At 45.5% G+C, this 25,299-nt stretch overlaps 1 long non-coding RNA gene across 1 annotated transcript; it reads left to right on the top strand.

The window, feature by feature from the left end:
- Window positions 1-743: 743 nt before the first annotated feature.
- On the top strand, window positions 744-9,052 carry LOC125943992 (uncharacterized). Its single transcript, XR_007466040.1, has 3 exons — window positions 744-970; window positions 3,198-3,332; window positions 7,853-9,052. It is a non-coding gene; the product is annotated as an uncharacterized LOC125943992 (long non-coding RNA).
- Window positions 9,053-25,299: the final 16,247 nt, after the last annotated feature.

Below are 25,299 nucleotides of genomic sequence, written 5' to 3'. Positions count from 1 at the left end.
ACTGCTAGTTATCGAAGCACTGCCACATGCTGGTGGGCTCTGGATGCTACGTCCAAGATTTCTGTGCGCCAACTATCAGCTCCTCTAGCGACCGTCACCTTCAAATATTTCAGATTTCCTGAAATAACATACATACTGCAGTGGTAAGAGAAAGTAGAGACAGATAAGCAAAATTTTGTCAAAAAGCGCATTTGACAAGCACCTCATGGTGGTAGTCATCACCAATACAGGCCGTAATTCAATTCCAAACTGCGTGATTATATATAGTCTGAGAGTAAAGTGTAAAGCAAATGTTAGCATGGTTCGGTCAAATTTAGCAATTCTAGTTTTTACCTACAAATGTGGAAACGACAAATCATTCGTTTTAATATGTGGAAATTTGTGGTTAGTCGACGGGTTTATAGATTACGGAGAATAACATTGACTCTTGAAAACTCAGACCACTGAGTACTAGTGATGTCATCATTAAGAACCCAGAGAAATCAAAATTGAGCGTGAGACGTGTATTAGAATCTGTCTCAATTTGTTTTTGTTTTTTGCAGGGCGTCCTTTTGTACACAATACGCGGAAATACGTACGAAATCTTCAAAACTCTAGGCTACAGAATGTTTAACCAAAATTTTCTTACTATCATCTTTGAATTTCTTCAGAAATCACTCAAACTTTGCGTATGCAAAGTGTGTGTGTACTGAATGAACGACTTTGGCGCATTGTTTCTTTTTTTCCTGATGCTGCAGAATTCTACCCGGATGCACCCACGGACCGGCTTTTCCCGACATGGATCAAGGCTTTGTCTCTCTCGTCCCATTACATTTGGTCCGACCAGAGGACGTTGTTATACGAAGAGGCGGTAGCGAACGCCTTTTATCAAAGTGGCAGAAATTATGTTACCATACCGACTGGCATAATACAACGTCCCTTCTTTTATCCTCGCGGGCCACTCGTTCTGAACTACGGCGGCCTCGGAGCGGTAAGCATATTTATGTATTATTACGCTGCATGCACACACACAAGCTTCATAGCTGCTGAGTACCAACCCATCTGCAGCAGTGCGAAAGCGAGTAGAAATTAACACTACCAGCCGTGGGTGATTATCCACAGTTGGCGGCTCTGCATGTCATGTCCTCTTTAAGCTGGCGCAACGGAACTGTGCCTAGGAGATGTGATTAATCGTTATGCAACAGTCATTCGTGCGTGGCACCTGATTTATGTGGGAAAATGTGGCTTTATTTGAATGATGGCCGGTATTCAGTCGTCTAAAATCTCACAGCACATTGTAGAAACCTGGCAATCGTCTTGTCTCCTAGTCAGGCATTGGTATTTCATACTTTGCTGTCCTCTTTGCCCTGCTAGATCTTTCGTCTGCTCTATTACTGAATATACACTTCAAAAGCAGGTCTTCTTCGCAGCTTAGGTCAGCTTTTTTGAAGAATATAGTTGTCACCTTAGTTTTTTAGGGTGCACTTAACCACGCTCTGCATCCGCGGTGCAGTTACCTATTAGGTGAGTCCCAGGACATTAGGAAAGTGACGGATGCAGAATCAAGACGCACGCAGCACCGACTTCGAACTGATTTGATAGAAGAAAACGGACATGCTCATAGGCGCATGCTGTACATGATAAATGATTTAATCATAAACAATACAACATTACCCGAAAGAAGTGTGAGCAGAAAAGCACTTTCTTTGTATATTAAGTCTAATAGTTCTCACATTGATCTCGTCCTAGGTACGTCGAACCAGCTTTAATTCTTTTTCTACTAAGTTGCTCCATTGCCTTATCCCCATTTCTGCACTTGTCATAGGATGGAACTTAGCCATTATATCTGCAATAATAGAGTGAGCGTTCTTGCTTGTATTGGGCAGGATTTCACTCGTGCTCAGACATTACCGCGTTGAGGCACCCCGTCTCGTCTGACCAACATGCACTTTACCGCAAAGGTAAAGGTAAACTCTAAACAACACTCTTCGAGCAGGAAACTAAACGCCTTTTTGTATTTCTAACACATACTACTCAATTCGCGCAATTTTGATTACCTGGCTTCAATAATTTAGGCAGCGGTGGACAGATGCCTGGGATAGCCAACTTATGTCAGGTGGTGGTGTGGCTAATGGTGGCATTCTGAGATTTCTCAGAATGCTTTAATTCTTTTTCTAACAAGTCCCGGCTAGGGAAGCCGTGTAAGCATGTTTTGAGAAACCCCTTTTCGCAGCACTTATCATTTCGCGTGAGTGCTCAAAGTTAAAGCACTAATTCTAGCCGAACCCATTTCACTACAACGGTTGACGTTTTCGCCATTGTGATTAAAGTAATGCACCAACACGCCGCATTGCCAACGAAGACACATGAAGTTGCACTCTCACTGGCAAATACAATGTCAAATGATACCGCAGTACGGTATACCTTGTAATCACTATGCCTCAAATGAAACTCCGAACTATCCTAGTATACGGCCTGAAACTACAGTTGCAATAGATCCCATGCAGCGGCGATCGACGCGTAGGTACTCGCTGCGAAAGGAGCGCTACGGCTTCACTATATTTAGGTTGCATACCTTTTTTGTGACCTTGGCATAGCCATCCTGATGGATTGGTCAAGAGTTGACATCAACCAGTGGTTGTACGCGATGCCGACGTTGTCTTGCACACATACTCAGCCACCGAAGTTTCCTACTAGGCAAGATAGTGATTCACGTTATCTGCTATGAAGGACAGCAGCTAGCTCATACCTAGAGATTGAAGTTAGTATACAACTTCGGTTACGGGTGAAAAACGGCTAGATATAAACTGAAAAAAACCCCGCAAGTAGCAAATTTTCTGAGAGAATGCTACTCATAAAAATGTTTCCCATGATATCGCCTTGGGAAAGCCACGTTGTACATTTTAGAATGTGTGACAGCAGGATCGCTGGGCAAGTTGGTGTATTTTGAAGCAGCGAGGAAAGCCGTGCAATCGCTGAGGAAGAGAAGTGCTGTCTGTGCCGAAGACATAGGTCGGTTCTGACGGAGTAGAATAGCGCCATTCTTTTTCTAAATAAAACAAAGAAAGAAGAAAAAAAATCAAGACGGCTACACGTCTAGGCAACGGACAAAAAAAGTGATTTTATGTCAAGTCCGTTCCACAACTGCTGAATTTGCGTCGCACACGCATCATTATTTTTTTATCTTTTCTCTCACAAACATACTTTTCTGCTTGCAGCTTGTGGGCCACGAGATTATGCACGCATTTGACGTACGTGGAGTAACAATGGACTACCGACCTTGGGTCACGCCTGAGTTTTTAAAGGAATACACAAAAAGAACACTCTGCCTGCGAAATCAACATAGATCTGTTGTGAGTAGATTCAACTTGATAATTTGCTATAACCCATTCAGCAACCAAATAATAATTTTGAAACTGAACTTTCACCACATTTATCGATTGCTTGGAATCGTACATTAGTACAGCTGCATCTCGGATTGCAGTGTTCCAAATTCTTGGTGCATTTTATCAAGATTACAGATATAGACTGCCATGAGAACTCTACAGCATCGTGATGTATGCGAACGCCAACAATTTTTCGTCCGGGACTCTACATAAGCATCAATTCGCCCATTATGTCTAGTGTCAAGCGGTGTAATACAATGAAAAATTGAAGCTGGTAATTGGCCACTTACTTGAATGTACATTGAAGCCCCTGCACCCTCTGCATTCCTATTTTACTAAAACGTTTTGCACACATTATTTCAACTTGCATCAAAAATCTAAAAGTATTTCAAACTATATGAGACACGTTTTGAACATCCGTATTTTTTCGTCAGCGACTTTGCTTTCAACGCTATATTTTGGCGTGCATATTGCAAAACGGTACACACAGTGACTGAATTTCATATGGTATGACAGCGCGTCCAACTTGTACCAAAGATAGGAAGTGCCGAGAAAGGAAGAGGAAGACGATGTAGTTTTATAGCGAAACTGTCTATGGCTAGGATGCCATGGTGTTTTTAGCGTCCATCTCGTTGACAGAAAAGCCGGGTGCGCCGAACCAGGCGGCAGTGCAGGGCCAGGTGCAATGTCTCGTACTCCCTAAGGCAGAGGCGTGAAACGTACAGCACTGCTTTCGTTTCACTACAAAGCGCGCAAGTAAAGAAAACCGTGGAACCACATTTCCAAAATAAATGATGTGCTTTTACACGCCGTAAGGGGGGGGGGGGGGGTGCTCCGGATTGTTTTGGACCACCTGTGGTTCTTTAACGCGCACTTGTTTTCGGACTTCACCGCCATCGAAATGCGGCCGCCGTGGCCTGGATTTCATCACCCCGACCTCGTGCTTAGCAGCCTACCGCCATAGCCACTAAGCAACCACGGCGGGTGTAAAACGACAGGATTGGTGACGAGCCCCGCGCACTTCCCCATTGATCAACGTACCTTGCCGCACATCCCTCGCAGGTGTTCGTGATTTCCATAGTTATCGCGCTTCGGTTCAAGCTGCCTCATTAGGACCCGGGTAAATCCCTCCAAAGCAAGTAACTCTCTGGTAGAGGTGGTAAATGTCAAATTGTGCGAAGCGTAACAGGTGAGGACATCGGCCCTCGGAACAAGAAAACTACCTATAAAGAGAGAAATAAAAAACGAGCAAACTTTACGAAGCTAGCAGCGCAGAAGTCTAGTGCCTTCCCAGCCCGTAGTTTTCTTGTTGGTCCACTTACAGTTACCTCGTGGTAGAAGCTCCAAAGTAACCGTAACTGCGAAAGACCCCGCACTTATATTGTTTTAACAGCAGCAAGGTGATGTAACCGATGGTGGCAAAAATACCTCAGCAGCGCCGTCACAAAAAACCGTGCATCATTCCGCTATCTAGCACACCGTCGAAATGCGCGCCAATTTTCGCCGACCAGAGGCACCGCTTTTGAGGAGCGATAAACGTAACCGTCATTCTGCACTTAGAACATCGGTACAAGATGGCGTTTGCGAGCAAAAAGTATTTCGTTGTGTTACTTTCTTACGCCTCTGCAGACGCACACCGTGAAAATGTAGTCTCTGTTTGCACCGCTCCTCCTCTGGTGTACTTTTGTAGGCGAAACAAGGATTTATGTGGAGGTTTACGGTAGTTAGAGTCAATGAAAAAGTGAACCAGGCTCACACTAAAGGCTTGTAACAGCAAATAAGACGATAAAAATCGTAGCTTGAATAAACCGCATCAACAGTTTTTCGCTGAGCTGTTCCACTTGGATAAATATATATTTTAAAAGAACTGCTCATTCACATATAATTATCGAGCGCAGCTTTATCCACATAATTATAGAATATAGGATAGGCAACGCTGTCGTAACTGGAACCAATCTTAAACAAGATTAAGGGCGTTCAGTGCACTACCTCAGTTTAGTTGGGAAGAGTGCTCACAGAACGCCTCGAAACCGTTAGGTCAGCAGCTGTTTCAAATCATCCAATAAATAATGCATTCTACGAGAATATACGTCCCTGCTTAACTGTGTTCACCTTTGAGTCAATAAGGATCCTCTCATTCGAACGCCTCTCAACTATATATAGCAGCGCAGAGCTTTGAAATCTTAACAACGTCAGCAGAAAGAAAATGCTCAACAGTGTGAAGAAAGCAGATTTAGTTTTTAGTTATAAATGATCGTGGTTCGGTACCCCTGCTGTTTTTAGAGGCCCAGTATGAACACTAGCTGATTTCTGGAGCTGCTGAGTTACCATTATGTGCAGTTCGGTTCAGGTGTGAACTTTGGCTGCCTCAGCAAAACGTGCCCACATCTACAGCGGACAACTAAGTTAGCCTCATTTTAAGCAGTTGAAGCAACCTCTTCATATGTACACGGGCATAGCTGAAACAACAATGGTTTGGAGGTTTTATTGTGGAAGTGGTATTAGAACGGCGACCGCTGGCGTTCTGATATTTATGTAATGCTACACCGACTGGTGGCGGTCAGAGTGGCAGTGTTGGATTGTCCATTACACGAACGAGTGAAGCGCATACCCTCTGTCAGCAGCGCTATCTTTGCTCGTGATCGAGCCATGGTTCGGAATCCTACGAGCGAGAGCCACACGTGTGGCTCCCGAGCGGGGGGTTTGAGAGTCTGCATATACGCGGGACGTCAAAATTACGATCACGACGACCCTCTCTTCAAGCGAAGCTTCTATTGCCTCGCCAGTGTCGATGCCATTGCAGGTGTGACCACGAAAAGCTCACTCTCAAGCAGCGGGAAAAAAAAGCTGCTCCTCGGGCTGCGGGTTGCAACCAACCACCTCCTGGTTGCGAGACCACCACGCTAGGTGTTTGTTATACATAAGGAAGAGACGCTTAATTCTGCAGCTCATAAGGGAGCACGGCGCAGCGTCGTACGGGATAGGGCGAGTAGGAGGTAAAGAAAAAGAGAAGAGAGATAGTTCAGGGGGCTCGTCCGCACATGGGTAGGCAGCAGAGGCGGCAGGGACCAGCAAGGGCAGGTACGCTCAGCGGTATGCTGCTATCCCACTCGCCTCCACGTACTCCACGAGGCTGTGTAGTGCGGGGAGATGGTAGCGGGATGGGAACAGCAGGTTGGTCAGTGAGTCAGCAGGAAGTCCCTGCAGTCTATAGGCTCGGATGACCTTCGAACGTTCCTGTGCTAGGGCTGGACAGGCGCAGAGGAGATGTTCGAGTGTCTCGGGGTCACCGCATCGTCGGCACGAGGCGGAGGCGCTGCGGCCTTTGGCATGAAGCCTAGCTGCTGTCCATATGCAGCCAGTCGGGAGTACCACGCTAACCGATCCAGCCACTGTCGGTTCAACATATGCTCCTTTAAAAGCGGGGTTTTATATGCACAGGTGCTCGTCACGCGCTCGTGCCACTGCTCCCGCGTTCTTCATCGTCGTCTGCTTCCACAGCTGGCTGCGTTGCCGCTAATCACTCCAGCGTAGAATTTCACTTCTCGTCTGTCGTCGTAATGGAGAGGCCGCGTTTGAGGGGATTGAGCTACTGCTTAAGGGGGTATGAGTCATTCAATGTCGTCCGTAACGCACACATTAAATTTTGAAGAAATATCATGGATATTTATCCAGAATGAACGCGCTCGGGAAATTCCTCGTCGTCGACATGCCCATTCTAGTGTGAGAGCCTCCGAAGCCCAGGCGAAACGTCATCGAAGAGCCGCGGACCCCGAGTTGAGGGAAGGCGATGTTGAGGCCAAACGTCAGTGAAGAGCCACCGAACCTGTGTTGCGGGAACGCGATGCTGAGGCCACATGTCAGCGTTGTCTAGCCCTCCAGGACCCTGACGATGGTGTTGCACGCATCGGCAAGCTAGCGCCATCTTCCCCGGTGCGACGGCCAGGCTTCAACGCGAGTTTCTCAACCAGAACAGAGCCAGGTGCAGTGTGTGTGACGGGTTGTGGTTCGAGCACAACGTAGTACTCGTCAGTGCAATTCGTTCGGAGGAACACCGAAGAAACACTCCCCAAGCTTCGCATACTCCCATTTCCTCGACAAGGGAAGAGCTACTAATTTTTGGTTATGCCAACTGCAGGTTCAAGGCCTCTCTCAGCGTTCTCCAAATTCCGATCACCCCTGTCTTACGTCCACTGATTGCAACTTGCGCCTGAAAATTTCTTAATTCCATCACCCCACCTAATTTACTTCTTCAACTGCACTTCAATTTCCTTGGTACCCATCCTGTAATTAAGACTAATTAGGCGTATACATGTTTGTAGCAACCCATGGTCTCGAAGCTTTACAAAAAGAACGAACACAGGAGTAACGGCACCGTTAATTGTCTGAACAAATTGAAACGGCATGTCGTATAGTACGCTTGGTAGCTTCATTCATGTAAACATTTGCCTAACTGTTTTAATGCACAGCGGGATTGCTATTCGCAGCTACCATTCAACGCCCGCATGGAGGTGTTGGACGACACGCTGGACTCCGAGAACTTGGCCGACTTGGTGGGCGCCATGACTGCTTACGCTGCCTTCGCTTCGTTGTCCCCCTCACGCAGCAACGTAACGCTGGTGGGGCTCGACATGTCAGCGGAGCGCCTGTTCTTCGTCAGTCACTGCGTAAAATGGTGCAACCAAAACAAAGCTTATAAGGCCCCCTATGCACCCCCCCGCTCCCGCTGTATTGTGCCACTGATGAATATGCCCGAGTTCTCGAGGGCCTACGGCTGCGCCGCCGGGGAACCCATGAATCCACCGAACCAGTGCACCTTTTGGTAATGAAAGGTTCGGCGCCCATCCTGTTTTGAGCGCTCTTGCAGTGTACTTTTGTTGCGTGTTTCTCCAAAAGCTATCAACCACAATAGTTAATTCAAAGCTGCAATAAAAACACATTCAAGATACTCAGCGCCGGGTTATTTCTAGGAATGTTGTGGTTTTAGACGGAACGGCTTTTCACAATGAAAATTTGTAAATAATATCACTGCAAACGATCGAAGCAGCAGAAAGTGCGGGGTAACTGGCGCTCAATGCGTAATAAACGAAGACCGGTTTTTTAGGAATGAAACGCAGAAACGAGCACTGAAAGCTTTATGGTAAGAGGGTAGAAGAAGAGTTTACTTGTGAGGAATGAAAGGTAGCGATGCTGGTATTTAAGACATCGCAGTGCTTCAAAACGATTTGCTGTTCACAGTATATCGGTGTACTTTCGTCAGCCCGTTGTTTAATAAAGTACTTTGCCGTAACATGTAATTAATATTTTTCGAATGGACAACCATCGCCGCTTTCTGTGCGTAATATTAAGAAAGAGCATGGAAAAGACAAATATGCCAGAGAGCTGCTAGATTTTTAAAAACAAAAGATTAAACTCGTGCCTAGTGAATTAAGCTAACAAAATGTTCTGGTATTAAAAGGATCGCTTACTACGATTTTCTTAAAAATCTTCCTAAACGCAATAGTAACATGCAAGGATCGCTTCCCCATGTTGGGGTTAGAATGACCTTGTAGGCGGCGGCACAAGTGAATCCAACAATCGTGCATTGCGGTAGATTTTACGGCTTCGTCCAATCTTTGATTTTGTAAGCCGACAAGAGCCCGCTATTTTTTAACAAAATAAAATAGTAGTAGGTCTCCAAAACACTTTTTAAATTTTCAACAACAAAAATTTGCAAGAACTGGTGCTGCACGAATGGGCTGTATTGAACTTGGGCTGTAGTGTGGTAGAAGTGTCATCGCTCCTGAACGGTTCACAAGAATTATTCCTTTATTTTTTATGACTTTGTTTGACAAAGTGTACCGCTTTTTAATATCACACGTAATAACAGATGAGGAAGTGTTTTTTTATATACACTTAACAGTAGCCAGATAGAAGTTGGGGAACGGCGCGTTGGGGGACCATGCCGATTGCGTTAAATGAGCCACGATCACCTGGATTCCTCCATACAACGGCAGTCAAGTGCAGACACATGTGGTAAGGCGTTATTCAACTTGCGTCTCCCAGCTTAATTTACTCGTCCGTCGAATGAACGCGACCACTAGGCGGTGCACTGCGCCGAGATGCTTAGAGTTACTCTTCATCTCAACAAAGGTAAGCAGAGCTGCGCGCCTGTTTTCAAAACGCCGCTCGTGCCAGCATTGCTGGAACGCCATCAATTGGTTTCCAAGCAAATTTCCAGTGGGGAAAAGCTGACGCTCTGGCGTTTTTACATTTCCTGACGCCGCCACCGCAGCGAAGTTAATTAACAAATGTTACCACCAGCCAAGGTCAACCAGAATCCTGTCAATCTTTGCGCTCACGGATCAAGTGCACAGCAGATCTCGTGTTACGATTGTTCCATAGCTGGTCCATCGGAATGAAATAATGCGTGAGGTCGTAGACGGAAACAGCTGGAGTGCAGGAAGTGTGTTGTATTTACGAGATCGTCGGACGCAATATTTGACGCCGTACGCTTCGTGATTTTTTGAGGCGTGCTTCGCCCTGTCATCTCAAACGAGAAGTCTGTCAGAAACACATGCATTCTAGGCGCCATACATATTCAGTGCGTGCCGACATAGAAGTGTGATTGTCGCACCACAGTCGAAAAATACACCAAACCGCGTCCGTGTTTTAAGGCGTTAAAGGCCCCGAGTCACAGAGAATCCGGCGTCGAGTTGGTCTCGGCATGCGGCGTCCGCTGCCAACAAAATCTTTCCCAACCACTCAGACCACACAGGCCCTCCAGCTGGCGCAGCGGCGCTGGTGAAATAATTGAAATTCTCAAAGTGAAATTCGTCAGAGAAATCGTAAAGTACGACTTAACCACAACCTACAGATATAGCATCGGACTGTAATTTTAACACACGAGAAAACGTAGTTCTGTTAAGCGGAAACTCAAATACAAAACCCTCTTCCTGCATTTCTACCATTAAAACAGCAGTACGCCCCGGTCGGTATACCATGCCAAAATGCCATCCAGATGGCGCTCTCCTTTTCGGCAGCGTGGGGAGCAGCGGCGCGGCGAGAAAAAAAAAAGCTGCAGTTGCCGGGAAGCCAGACAAAGAGTCGTGGATCTTTGAATGCTATTGCGTTCCACTCTTAAAGGCGAAACTAAGGCATCCTCCAAAGTTTTTTATCGTTTACACTATAGCGGAGAAACGGGCTGGTGTATCTGGTGCACCATTCCTGGTGTGTTTAGTGTCCCTTCCGTGGTGTTCTGGGTGTGTTTTACGTACTGTGTTTGGTGTGCTCTGCTGGTGCTTTGTGTATGCTGGTGCGCTGTCTTCTTGGAGACATGGTGGTGCCTTCTGGTGGATTTGCAAAAGCCTACCGTGCACCAAATGTCTATATGTATAGAATACGTGGATCACACTTAGTTTCATGCTGCAATATGCACATTTACTATGATAACCAATTGGTTTACTTTATTCTGTAGATGAGAAGGTTCCGCAATATGGGATACAAAAGAGCAGTGCAAATATTTGTTTATTCAGTACAATAAATAAAATTGATTTTCCTATGAAAATATGAGTATAAAATAGCTTAAGTGACCAAATTGCCTCGCCTACACTTTGTTGCCATAACAACCAAGTAATTGGTCAAGACAAAGTGCTAAGCCTGAGCTGCTTAGCTTTTTATTTTTGAGTACATGCTACCTCGAACTGATGCCTAAAAGAACCTTTTAATGAAACTTGGAAGTTTTGTGGAAGTCACAACCAGGTCACAGCCAGTCGATGCTCCCCAGAGATACAGAAAAGTCCGAGAAAGCCGAGTAATTCGAGACATCACTTGAAATTCATTTTCTTCATGATATCCATAAAGGTTTTCAATGTTATAAGGTTACCCAATTACCAGTTTTATGTCATCAAGTATTGGTAGCAAAAAGAAGGCTTTAACTGAGTGATAAATGTAACTTTAAAGAGCAGGTACATACAGTGGCATTAGTGTAGCCGTGGCGCACAAAATTATATGACTTGCCTTAGTTCGCAAGTAATTTTTAAAGACACTATACAAGCAACACATAAGCAGTTTCAGTGAGCCCAAGTAGAGTATTTCAGCTTTGTGAAGTGCAAGTTTGTCCAGCCAACCAGAAGAGCTCTCCTAGTATCCGCCTCTTATCACACCTTGAGCAATTAGTGATAGCCAAAATACAGCTTATTCTATGAGGTATCATTACATAAACCATACGCGCAGATGTACATATTAGCAGGCTTTATGAGAAGAGTAGTTCTATACTGACTGGAAGTGACATAAATGGTAACGTTCTGGCTGAAAACAACTTTTCGGGTTTATCAACACTGACTCACAAGTAACTGAGCAATTTGGTGCGTGTTCATGTAATGGAGATCCACTGAGTGCGAGACACGACGGGACAAAGAAGCTATAAACTGAACATTTATTTTGATGGAAGGATTAAAGAAATTATTTCCACTGCATGAGCACTTGTACTGCACAATCGTTCTTTCTGAAGGAGTGCACAAGTTGTAATACACGCGTACAAAAGCATAATAAACAGTACTAATAAACAAGCACAAAGTGATTGCTATTTCATGTCATTTAGACACTAGTATTTCTCCTTGTCATGCAATCATAATGAGCGCTGCCTGACACTGTCTTCCAATTTTTATGTGGTATTCTTCAGATATCTTGTAAGTCAATTGGCTGTCGTAGGTGACAAAACACATGAACAATGTAAATCTGGCAAAGAGCACCAGCTGTGTCAATGCATCGTCAGGTGGGATGAGCATACTTGTCCCTTGAGCGAATCATGGTTCTCTCCTGGGCGCATGTTGAGGCACCGGTCATTCTGCCCCATGTGCATTTGACCAAATAAACACATGGTCAAAGGAATATAAGACACTATTCCTGGCGAACACAGGACAAATAAAGCCGAAGGAATTTCGGCTTTTTTATCCGGCTCTCCCTTTCACCTTGGGTATCCCCTGGTGAAATAAACATGATGGTGATAATGATGAAATTTAGTGGTATATTCTCAATTTGCTCGTGGAATTCCTGTGTGCACGCATTTCCAGCGAAAAGCGACGTAGGCAGGATATGCACGACAGTCCACAAGTGAGTTGAGAAAGGCAAGCAGGCAGGCGAGATATGCTTGGTTAAAAATACCATGAAAGTTGTCTATTGTACAAGTGATTCAAGGCTACCCCCTGGTAAGTATTACAAGCAAACAGATTATAAATGTGCTTTAAGACGCAGATATTACAATGTTGGCTGCTGCTCACCAGTGCTTGAGGAATGCAAATTCGTCATCATGAGCAATCGTTCACTTGTTAAATAACATTTATTTATCTGCTCAAAAATAATGAGAGCGAAGTGCTAAGGGCATTACTTTGAAAATCGTGATTGGCTTCTTATTGACTTAGCGCTAGAGCTTGGTAAGTATGACGAGCCATTTGCTCGTTAAGTGAAAATTTGTGTGGCATGCAGCATGATATGGTACGATGAAATGAAATGACTCAGCCTACAGAACGGTAACCAGATGTCCCTAGTGACTCAGAAATACAGCTCCAAACGCGTGACTAGTAATTTGCTCATAAAGTGGTATTTCAATTGATATCTATTATAATATATTACAATGCAAAGAACACTCTTTTCGGAAACGCGACTTTTTGTCACTAGTAACTCAGGACTGTAGATTCCTAATAACGGCCAATCATTTGCTCTTGTAGAGAATGCTTGTTTGATATGCTTCATGACAAGTTCAAGTAAAATAAAGTACCTCGATCTTCACAATGGTGATTAGTTATTAGTAGCGTCTCGCTACTGTAGCTTCGTTATAAAGCATTTATTCATTTGGTCTTCAAGTAACGTGTACTTTGATATGCATGATGACATAATATATTGAAATATATTTTTACCTTCCAAATGGGGACTTGTAACCACTAGCGACGCGATACCAAAGCCTTTATTCAAAACCAGCCATTCACGTTTGATATAACGTGTCATTCGATATGCACCAGGATCTTTTAGAATACAATAGTTCGGTCAAACGGTGAATCGTTGTCACTAGTGACTTAGCTCAATAGCTTTTGCTTGTTAAGTGAGAAACGTGTCACATTCAGCCCTATGTGGCTCAATGAAATGAGAACTCTGCATACAGAATGGCGACTAGTTATTAGTGACCTAGAAGAAAAATAAAGGCTAGACAAAGGCAAAATATTAGGATGAACAAAAATGGGAAAAGAACGTAACACCGTGAAGCGAAATTATTATTGCGAACTGCTTGTTTCTTTAGCTTAATCAATTGTGAGAGGTGAACGGAGTATGTGTGATGCCATGATGAGATACAGTAGCTTATATGACCGTGTATAAAGGTGTAACATAGTGTTGTGAGAACATGGAGGCGGAAGAAGAACCTGGTTTTAAAGAGGGCACGTATGCCAAAAGATATTCTAATACAGACTGGAGAAATATGTTTATGAAACCGAAGATGAGTGTCAACAATGACTCCGAGAAAAGTAACATGATCGGATGAAGTTAGAGCCTGGTTTTTGATGAAAAGACACGGAGGCATATTTTTTTCTGTTTGGTGATTGAAAAAGCATAAAAGAAAATTTAGACCGATTAATTGAGAGCCGGCTTGCTGCACACCACTGCGCAAGAAAATTTAAACGTGCTTCTAATTTGGAACTTTAGACGTTAAGGTCAGGGCTGTGAGCAAAGATGGTGGTCTCGTCTGCATATAAATTACACTTAGAGCTGGAAAGGCAATAAGGCAAGTCATTAATGTATGTTAAGAACAAATGGCATCCTAAAATAGATCCTTGGGGAACACCTTTAACAATAAAAGAGGGATTAGAAAAACAATGATCAACGACAACAAGCTACCGTCTGTTAGATTGATTAGTTGATTGTTTAAATAACTTTTATTTTTCTGTTAGATAAGTTTTTAGCAGTGATAGCGCTGGCCCAACAATACCATAACACTCAAGTTTCAAAAAAAGAATGTTATGGTCAATAGAATCAAAAGCCCTAGAAAAATATATGAATATAGAAGTTGAAATGCCACCGTGGTCAATGTACGATTTAATATTATCCGTGAAACATGCGATGGCAGCGTTAGTAGACAAACCTGAGCGGAAACCAAACTGAGAAGAAGCTAACATGTTATATTTCGTGTAGTACATGTGTAGCCTTGTTTCAATCAATTTTTCTAGAACCTTCTCAAGGATGGGAAGACCAGAAATCTGGCGATAAGTTTCACGTGAAGATTTCACACCATTTTTCCAGACAGCTATGACCTTCGCAACCTTGAACTGGTCAGGGAAAGCACCAGAACTTAAAATAAGGTTAAATATGTGGCTTAAAATGGGTGAGATGGTAGAACGAATCAATTTAATGTGTTTTGCGGAGATGTTCTCCACACCAGGGCCAGTTTATTTTGAACCTAAAATGACGGTTTCAATTTCTTCGGTGTTAGTGGGTTGAAAAAAAGATTGTGGTTGACGGGCGAAGGAAGGAGAAAAATCAGGACTGTCAGGGATGGTAGTACTTGCCGAAAAGTAATCGCTGAATGCATTAGCTACCTCATTCGGCAATGTTATGATCGCACCATTTATAGATAGCGATGTAATCGGGTCATATGAATCACAAATATTTAAGAATTGATTTACCAACTGCCATTTTCCTTTAGTATTAATACCACATTTTTGAATTTGGTCTTCATAATAGCTGCGCTTTGCATTTTTAAGAAGTGTGGTAAAGTGTTGAAATAATGCTTATATCGTGCTTTAAGGTGCATATTCAAAAGGCTGGTGCTTGGTTCTTTTTGTAGAGTTTGCCCTTCTTTCTCAAACAGCGTAACAGAGAATTTGATAGCCAGGGGCAAAGGGGAGCATGATAACGTCGCTGAGAGGACAGGACGGTAGTGCACGATTTCACGGCACTATTAATAATGTGGCTAAGTTTGGTTACCGCAACTTCAGGATCTAGAGCTTCAAGAACCGGCAACCAGTGCGCCTCTTCAATAATTTAGCGTATTAATTGTTATCAAAATAGGTTCTGAAGTGCACTGTATTTCCTTGGGAAATGGATTTGACAATGGACAGAAATATAAGCTTATCGTCCATAATATTACTTTCAGTAACACCAACTCGAGCGGGTACGGTGAAATTAGCTATAATGTGGTCAATTAGAGAGTGTGAACTACTGTTTGTATAGCGTGTAGGGAAAGTTATAAGGCAGTGGTAGCGATAGCTATAGATGCAGGTGAAGTAGTCTCTTGTCACAGTGTGAGAATCTTCTAATAAGTTTATGTGGATATCACCAAGGATTAAAATATTTTTATCGCCAGACAGTTGATGTAGTATGACTGAAAGTTCAGTGAGAATGCTGGAAGAATAAGATGAATGAGAACAATAGATGAAACCACAGACGACTTGGTGATGGTTGTTAGTTATTGCAAGTGTACCAAATTCTACCCAAACGGATTCACACTTGGGGATGCTTAATTTAGGTCATGACGTCGCGTGTATGATAAGCTATTTAACACGTAGATGGCAGAGCCTCCACATGGATCATCATCACGATGGAAATACTCGCATGAGTAACCTGATATACCGTAAAGGTCTTTATCTTCAGCCGAAAGCATCCTTTCAGATAGACCAATAATTGAGAATGGACAGTAAAAAGAGGCAAGAAAGGCTGAAATCTCGGTATAATTTTTACGCAAACTGCGGGCGTTTGCATGAAATGCAGAAAAACCTGCAGCATTGGATGTGATCATGTTAGCACCATGCCGTGACATGTGCGCCATGATAAATTTGTTGAAGAAGCTTGTACAAATGACATGATCTAGGCATCACTAACACTTTAAGGCCTTTATCGCACAAAATACGATAAATCCGCGTTTCCTGCGTTTTCCGTACGTTGATAGTGCCAGTGTCAGTCCAGAGGAATGACCATTTATGTTGTCTTTTCAAGGCAAGTGCTTTCCCAAACAGAACCTTATTTTAAGGGGTCAGATGATCGTTAAAGTAGATAGGCGTTCCACGAGAGTCAGCACTTTGCCTTTCATTTGCCTCATTCGACCCATGCGCAGACAGGGATGATGCACGGTAAAGGCCAAACAACTTGTCGAAGGGCGAGCCTTACGACCTTTAGTAAGAAATGTGGTGCGTTTGTCACGGGAGCAAAAACGCACTAGGTTGCAATGATCAGTATTGTGCGTTGGAACCCTGTGGGCCGTATCAACGTCTGTAACTTTAACAGGACAGCCAGTTTTTTCGCCAAGAGCTTCAACAATCTTGACGCAGTCTTCACCTTGTGTGACAGGGATGCCTTTTATTTCAATATTGTTGGATCGAAAGTAGTTCTGAAGCTGAAAAACTTTGCGCTGGGGCATTTCGTTGTCTTCTACTAATTTTTATTGTAACATGGTTAAATAAAATGAAATAACATTTCGTTGGTTGTGCATTATTATCTAGCAAAATAAAGACTAAGGTCACGAATTGCAGTATAGTGACGCACCACTTCAGATTATTATTAGTGAGCAGCGAGCCATCGGTTATATGACGCTCGCAAAACACTAATTGCTTCTATGTGAGCACAGGAAGATCACTCGGATATTCATAGGTACAAAACAAGCAACAATAGTCATTAGCCACTAGGCGTTATCTTTTAACTATGGAAGAGGGGTCATACCAAATGAGAGAACAGCATTTAGATCAGGAATCAAGGGAAGCTGGAAGCCTAGCGCTATCTTGGAGCTCATTCAGCTATGCGCTCCCGTCTTGCAACCAGTGTGTAGGAACGGAACGAAAACAAAAAATAAAAAGAACAATATTTTTGACCGGAACGAAAGCGTACCGAAACGTTATTCATTATTTTGTTCCTGAGTGAAACCGAAATATTTTTCATCAGTTTTCAGTTCAAGGGAAAAATCGGCAATCCGCAACAACCGACGTCAGGCAAGCGCTTATTTCAAGGATCAGCCTAAGTGCGTATCTCAGGCAGCGATAGTGCGAGCGATAGCCGGTTGAGCGCTCCACTAAGCCTGCCGCTCGGTTAACTAGCAGATCAGCATCGTAGCAAAATCCAAGGCTTGCGCGTTGAAGGGCTCATCGTTTGGTTTTCTACGGGTACGACGCTTTGTTACCGCAGCTTTATCGTTCGTGGTCTCGCATTTAGGCGAGCACACTCGATGACGTGCTGCTTCTGAGATCATGCTGAGTGCCTTGACTCAAGGCAATGATCATGATCTCAACTCATAATTCACAATAGCCTGAATAGCACGAAGCAAGGACGGCTTCACCCAGGACGAGGCGACTACTGCAAGCCCTCGTCGTCAGCCGCAAAACATTTGCGCTACCGCATCAAACCATGCGCAAAACGGTTACCGCGCACATAGACAAGTAAATTCAGAAAAAATAATTGAGAAATATATTGAGAAACACAAATACTGAGAAAGCTATTCTCAAATTATTGCGAAAATAAATCCTATATTTTGATCGTTACTTTTCCTGAAAATTTTTGCATATGAACCAAAACCGTTATGAACCGTTACGGAACATTTTTTCGTTTCGAAACCGAACCGAAAAGGAACTTTTTTCAGTCGAGCGAAACTAAAACCATAACGTAACCGTCTTGCTTGCAACTCATACTGAGCGGTACAACACATTTGCGACTCAATGTAAGTGATGAACGACATGGCCTTTGTATTTAGTACATAGATGCAAATAGCTACTTCGGCAAGCACAAACTAGGCGGCATTACATTTCGCTCGCGTTAAAAAGTGATCAGTTCTAGAGTTCTTTTGTTTGCGCTTTGTAGTGATTGCATTTCGTACACTTAAACTAGACGAAACGACCATGACAGAAGCGATCAAAATTGACACACTAGAAGTGGTAAGGCATGCTGCGGCTTTAGAATGGTATGCAAAAAGTCATTCTGTAATATCGGCAGCGCGGTGGTTTACGTTTCCTAGTACGCTTTCCGTGGTACTAGTGTTTGGATCCATGACATTCCGCGGAATATCTGTCGCAGAACGCCTAGTTAGCTCAATTATGCTCGGCAGGAATATGACGGAATCGTCTGGCTTCTGAGCCGTGATGGATAATCTGTCGGGCAAGTCACTACTGCGGTCAGTCATGTCATGATGGACGTTTGCTCCATGTTCCACGAGCCTCATCCAAGCTGCGAAAAGGCCGAGAAATACGAATATGAGAACGAAGAGCACCACAGCCTGTCTTGTCGACACGAGATCGTCGGGCGGCATTGGATGCTGGGGCCCATGTACATAGTTTTTGAGGACATCGGGGCCGTCGTCCAAGCCACGTCGCATGGGCGCTTCCATTGTGGGGCTCCACATAGATGCACGCGGTAGTAGTGGTGGCTTGTACAGAGGCACGTTCTGAAATGGATTGGCGGTGCGCAGCATCGGGGCGACCGCCACCGCTGCTGGCTTTTCAGGAGGCGGTTGGTCCTCGACGAGACGGCGTCGCTTTGGGGTCACTGCTCCGCCAGCTGCAGTCGCTCCTGGAGATGGTAACATGTGTTGCAGACGTGTGGGTGGGCCAGCTGGATTTTCCTTTCTCCCACCCATCCTGCGGTCTCCTTTTCGCATCTGCGCATTATCAGCATCCAGCGCCTGAGCTTTCGCCGGCGATCCTTGAGCGACGGTGCCTGGCTTTGTCGGGGCGAGAAGAGCTCTGGCAGTCTTAGGCGTCGTTGGCGTTTTGGTAGCAGCTGTCTTAGATTTTGGTGTCTTCGTCTTTGGGGACTTGACAAAAGGCGACTTGGTGTGAGATTTGCCGTGAGGCGTCCTCACCGTGGGCGATTTGGGATTTGCAGGCGTCTTGGCCTCCATTGGCGATGCGTCGTAAGACGCGTTCATCACGGCTGTTTTGAGGTCTTTGTATTCTTCCGGCAACTCTTCCGAAGCATCGGGGAGAGCAAGCGTCGTTTGTTTCGTCGTCGGGCTGGCCGGTGATATAGGTCGAGGTTTTGAAGGCAAGGACTCCGCCTGGACGTTCCCTGGTTGCGGTAGTGCTACTGCTTGCGTGGCACCATTCTTTGCAGACGACGGGACGTGACGCGGAGCGACCTGTGTCGGACGGTCTGCCATGGCTGAATGCTTTCTTCTTCCTCCTTGACTTACATATTCATTGTACGCGAGCCACCGGCATTTTTGTCTTAATGTTGTAATTTTTGTTTTTTCGCGCGGATCAGTAACAGTGAAGTGGGGAGAGGGGATCTAATTAGGTACGTGAGGCTGAGTTAGGGCAAGTTAAAAGGCCAAATTCAAAACTTCCGGAAAAGGCATTGGGCGGATGAAACGGCAGAAGATGACAAGGTAGGCCTACGATTGCGGTATTCACTTTATTTTTTCCTAAGTGTATGTATAGGTCCTCTTAAATATTGTTATACCGTTTAGTTGCCAAATGCTTCGTTTTGAATGTTCGTCTTTAACCCTTTTCTACGTTATTGGGTGTACGTTTTAAACCATCCAGTGTGGACATACCCGTCGTGAGTACAAGCCATGTTTTGAGGCAACAACAACAACACCATATTAACTGCCCGGCCAGCGTCCCTTCATCCTCTATGGTTCCTTCGTTGATGAGTACACTGTAAATGTCTGCAGCCCCAGTTCTGACTCTGTTTTGTGAATGATACATTAACAAAGGACTACAGTCGAATGAAGGCTACAAAATGATGTTCGCAACACAGTTCACAGACAAGTCATTTGGCGAGTCATAATTATAAGTGAATGTGTTGTCTGCAGAAACAACGACTTCGGCGAAAAGTAGCAGTAAAGATGGGTCATTCCACTCTGGGTCCGTGGATGAACACCTGAGCGAACTGCAGTTCTATAGGACAGTGGCCACATCTTTTCTCAGCTATAATACGGAGATATCCACATGTCCTTGGCCACCAACGAACCGATTCTGTCTTTGATGATATTCTATCCCCTCGCTATGTCACATCTACTCCAATCAACTTCTGGTTTCTGTTGCCCCAAAACTATTCTTGATATTGAAAGAGCGGAACTGTTTAAGACCTTGGTTGCGCCGCGTAGTGCGCAAAACGACTCCTGGCGATGACGATACCGCGCGTTGCCTAGCAAACACCTCGCAGAGGAGCGTGTGTTTCTCCTCCTCTCCGTGCCGTGCACATGTTGCTTTGACATGGGACGTTAAGGAGAGGGAAGGAAAGCATGCGCATGGCGCACGCTATGCTCGGGAGAGAGAGAAAGAGATACACGGTCAATACCACATCCAAACCCTACCCAGAACCATGCAACCCGCATTTCACGTAAAACGCCGGAAACTTCGAGCCAATGCGCTACAACGAAGCTATGGACAGGTGGAAGGAGTCTACTATGTGGACGCCGAAGCCTATTAGCCCCGAGAACGACCTACAGGGGCGCTGTGAGCGCCGCTCGCGTGACGTCAGGGCACGGACTCGCGCCTGTCGTCTGCTGCCGTTCGGGCGCCTTCTGCTGTGTTTCCGTTTGTTTGCTGTCGTTCCCTGTGCTTGTATGCTTATGACGGTCATCCCAAATATATTTTAACGACGTCTTCATTTGCGCAAACTTATTCAAAGAGCTTATTTCCTAGACGACAATTTATTTCTCAACGGCAACGCTGCAGTGCCATCCGAAGGAGCTCAGACCAACCCATTGCGTGTTTTTAATGCCCGGATCTAGACTTTGCAGATTGAGGGACTAATAAAAATGCATAAATAGGAAGTGACTAATAAAAGCATAAACGCAAAAACATATCACATAAGAATCCATTTAGGATACCATACCTGCAGTGGTGCAACGAGCATGTCACTGTCTGCTACATATGACTGCTACATTTACCTTGATTTTAACCCATTAAAACGTGTTTGCTTATCACGAGTAGCTCATGGTATAACATCTAATTTTTCATTTCTTCATAGAAACGCTCGGCAGTAAGACGAGGATCTGACACTGCAGTTTAGATTCAACCAGCACCATTTGTTTATTTAACTGCTTCTCAAAATTAGGCCGTTCTTCATCGGTTAATTTTAAGTGGCGGTAAATTGGAGTAAAGCTAATTGAGGCTCACAGCTATTTGCAGACTACGCAAAGGAATTTACCAATATTTATTCACGGTTCCATGCTACACGTTTAACTCAATGTGCAATTTAGTGCTGCTTGTTTCTTGAGGAACACACATCACGAATCTGTTTGGCGATCTGACACAGGCTGCTCGGGCGAAATTTTTTAGTGAAATATGTCTTTTGGACCGTTTGGCTGCAGCTAGAAAGAAGCCGAAGCCTCATTCATTAGTAGTATGCGGCTTATTGAAGATATCATTGTTCTCCTGTGGAGGTCAAAAATCAAGTGAATTCATTTGAGGCTTGTGGTGTCTTCTCGATGAGGCGGGTATGTGAGGTTCTCTTTTATGTACTCACGAAGCAAATAAGTCGCAGTTTGAGTGTAGTTAAACAAACGCAGGATCGAAACATGGTGAGGCAGAAGGCGTTTGAATTTGTCTCTTCAGCGCAGCCTAAGCTGCGCTGTATAACCTCGAGTATACCTTAGGCATTGCAATTGGCGCTTAAAGAACTGCTTCATGGTTTCAATTCGAAGTTGTAGTGAACTGATGGGTTTCGCGAATAATGAATGCCTCGCCATAACGACAGTAGGCAGATTTATTTGCGTAAGGGCTGTGCCATGACGTCGATAACGGCAAGTGAGGGTCACTATGAAACATTTTCTCGCTTGCAATTGATAGGCTCTCGATCTTAACCACGAAACTGTTATTTCAGGTGATTACGGTTATGGTATTCGTGAAGTATACACATACTATACGTGACGCGCCGACGTGTCAACAGCCATGAGCAATGCGTTTTCTGGGTGCCTGTTTCAGAGAACGGTGAATGTATTAGCAAACGTTTTCATGCAAAATGCGCGCCCAACTCTTCCTTTTACGCGCTAATAGAGTACCCATATTTGACTAGAACAACTCACTATAGTAATAAGAATCATCATAAAAGATTCGCTGTGCAGTTTCTTTCTAACGCGCATTTATAATATTGACATCAAATACCAATACCAAGATTTTTCTTTTGAAAAGCAATGTCTCTCATAGCTAAGCACTAAGGGAATGTTAAGTGTTTTACGGAGCATCATACACAACTCAGTGTTTTGAAATTGCAGTCATTATTTTTACGCAAAGTTTATGAACAGACACGGCGCATATACGCATTGCAAAACCAGTACACCCCTTCAATGCTACATGGCTGGCGATATCCACGCCGCGAATTTTTACGACTCGCAGTTTTGAAGACAAAACTGCCGTTCAGGCATGACAGTAAGAAGAAGCCGGCATATCCTTCAATAAGTACGGCTCGAGCCACCAATACTTCAAGCATGCACGAAGGGAACGAGCGCGCGCAGCAACCGAGCGAGCGAGCGCCGTCCTGGCCGTGACGTCACTCGTAGAGGGCGCCACTCCAAGTTCTCGCCGCTAATAACACTAAATATTGTTATGATCTAGCGGTCATAGACAAGCATGGTAACAATGTTCGTTCAGCATCAGTCAAGACCACCTCAGCGGGCGACGCAGAAGAGGCCGCCGTTGCACTCGCATCGGTGCTACCTGATTGTGATGTCATCATCAGTGACTCGAAGACTGCTATACGGAGCTTAAGTAGCGGCTAAATTACCAACCTCGCGCACTCTCTACTTGTCGCTCATCCGCCGAAAAACTACATCGCTCTCATCTGGATTCCAGCACATGAAGGACTACCAGGCAACGAAATGGCTCATGCCACTGCTCGAGGTTTCACGGACCTAGCGGACGGAAATGTGGGCCTTACTTTAAAACCCAATGACTCCCAACAACACACCAATAAGGATACACTCATCACCTTCCATGAAATGTGCACACATTACTAACACCAACGCCTCTGTGTCGAGCACGCGCCAGAGAGAAATATTGTGGCGCCAACTACAAACTCGCTCTTTTCTTACCCCACGCACTTTGCACTTATACTTTCCCGACAATACCCGACACGCAAGTGTCGCTTCTGCCCTGTCCAGACAGCAGATCTCTCCCATATCATGTGGAAATGCCCCATGAGATATCCCCCCCCCCCATAACCTAAAATCATTAATTAGTAGCGAGGAGCTGTGGGAGACTGTCCTGTGCAGCTCCGATCCAACCCTGCAGGACCGAGTCCTGAGGTGCGCTGAGGAGGTAGCGGAGGCGTACCGCGACGGGTAGGCGGACGTCTGGCAACATAGGGTGCTGAGACTGGAGCACACAGACCTCCCTCTCTCGCCCCGGCCCCTCCCCTTTCTTAAAGAAAGGTAAATAAAAGCTTATTCCGTCATTGAAATTGTAGCAGCACCAACGCTGCCACGCGCAGAGCTGCTGCCGACGCCGTCCGCGTTTCCCCATTTCCCCTCACTCGCGCTGAACGCGCTCGGTGTTCGTGACTGCAGCAGGCGACTCTGGTGGCGGCTCGGCAGGTTTTGACTAGCCACGCCCCGGCAAGTGTGGAGGCGGAGCTTGCCAAGACGTCACCGGGAAGATAAATCTCAGAGCCACCGCGATGGCGGTAGTACTCTCGTTAAATCTGTGGCAAGTACATGTAGCCTTGACATGGGACAACCAAAGATCCTGACACCCGAAGAATAAGCCGCTCATGTTGAAGCGCGTCACGCGGCCAAGCTTACCGATGCGACCCGAGCAACGCAACGCGGTCAGCGCGGGCCTTCCGCTCATGGGAGCGACAAAATGGAAAACGCACACCGCGCCGCAAGCAGCAGCGGCTCAGTAGTCGAGTTACAGCACCTGGCTGATATGGCAAAAGAGCACTGGACAGGCTCACTGCCGGCGCACCCAAACCATGGAACAGGTGCGGACATATCAGCAGGTGGCGACGTGGAGTGGACAGTTGGAGGCCCAGCCACCCGACATGCGCACCAGCGCAGCCCCCTGGACGACCCAATGCCGAGTATCTGATGCCCTCGTCCTCGGGCACATGCCCCTAACATTCGGGCGCTTCACCTCGAGTCTATTCGCGATAGTCCATCCCGACATGACCCGGCTCCCCGACACCTCCGCCCGGTAAAGCATAGCCTGCGGCAGTCTCGGGGTTCCAGCAGCCTGGCACGCAGCCTCGCAGCTACATAGGGCCAGGGTGGCGGGGGCCGAGGCACTCGGAGATGAACTCCAGGGCCTGACGGAACGCTTCCGAGGTGCGAGCGAGGATGGCTGCTTAAAACCATTCAGGCTGAGGACCTGGACACAGACGCCTTCGTGTTGGACCTATTAGGGTACAACTACCACAGTAGAAATAAATCTGTCAGAGAAACCTTGGGGCAAGTCGCAACTTGACACGAAGTCACTTTCGGTCGTCAATGGGGATTGGTATTTTTGGAAGCCGGGAATACCTCATGGTCACGCGCGCGCCACAAGACACAAATAGATCAGCCGCTCTTGTCCCTTTCTCCCACCCCTGGGGAAACAGGAGGCATACCGCCGGCAGTGGAGGCCCGTTAAAGCATGCACAGACCGTTACGTGGTAGGGTGTCGAAAGTGGCCTGGAAACAGGACACTGCTCAGCACAACGTCCATGCTGTTTCAGTCAGACAAGCCTGTTTCTGCCCTTTGTCTTCGCCGACATTTGTTAGCCATACGACCACGGCAAACGTCTCGGTCACTCCCTGCTTGCATTCTAGGGAGATCTCTGGCTTGCATTAAACGTTTTTATTTCACAATGAGTGTTGCGTCTTTAATGTGTTAGCACTTTAGGTCCCTCCAGAACTTTCTGGGGGCTGTCTTTGCATCTACGTTTCTATCTAACCGTTTTGCCGTTTACCTGGGTCACTGGGTAGATCGTGGTCGAATGGCTAGCACATTGGACTGTTGTGCTGAGGGGCAGAGTTGGAAACCAACGATCGAACCAACTTGGG

This window comes from Dermacentor silvarum, chromosome 3 (assembly GCF_013339745.2).
Source record: "Dermacentor silvarum isolate Dsil-2018 chromosome 3, BIME_Dsil_1.4, whole genome shotgun sequence".
Taxonomy (NCBI): Eukaryota; Metazoa; Arthropoda; class Arachnida; order Ixodida; family Ixodidae; genus Dermacentor; species Dermacentor silvarum.
The sequence above is the reverse complement of the archived record's forward strand: the minus strand, read 5'-3'. Positions and strand labels throughout refer to the sequence as shown.